The following is a 531-nucleotide window of genomic DNA, read 5'->3' as shown; positions in this document are numbered from 1 at the left end:
AGTAAGAAAACATTTAATAAAACTGCATCAAAAACAAAGAAAATCGACTGCTGGACCCCAATAAAATACGCCATTTTTAGCCACGACTGACATGTGTGCAGAATTTTGTGAGCTTTTTAGCATGTTACGGCCTCCAAAAATTTGATTCATTTGGCACTAAAATTATAACCTTGCAGATACAATATACTAAAAGATACTAAAAGTAGAATAAGAGTTATATGTACACTATATACAGCTTTTTATACTGATGTGAATATTGCAGAGGTTACTGCCGGAGGTAGTGGCATGGTGTAAAAATAAATGTTTGTGTAGGAAATCATATATCAGTGTGTTACTGGAGTGTTTTATATGGAAATTACCTGCGAAACAATGTATTAGAAGAATGATGTAAAACAAAACAATGCAGGTACATGGCAGTGGATACAGCATTGTAGACTCCTGAAAATATAAAGAAAGACAAAAACCTTTAGTCTGCTTGTTTAAAATACACAAATAAAACAAAAGTCTTCATTGAGGTTAAACAGGGTAGAA

Source organism: Morone saxatilis, unplaced genomic scaffold, assembly GCF_004916995.1.
Source record: "Morone saxatilis isolate NCDOM2014 unplaced genomic scaffold, NCSU_SB_2.0 Contig8, whole genome shotgun sequence".
In the NCBI taxonomy this organism is placed as follows: Eukaryota; Metazoa; Chordata; class Actinopteri; family Moronidae; genus Morone; species Morone saxatilis.
This window is presented reverse-complemented; position numbering follows the sequence as displayed.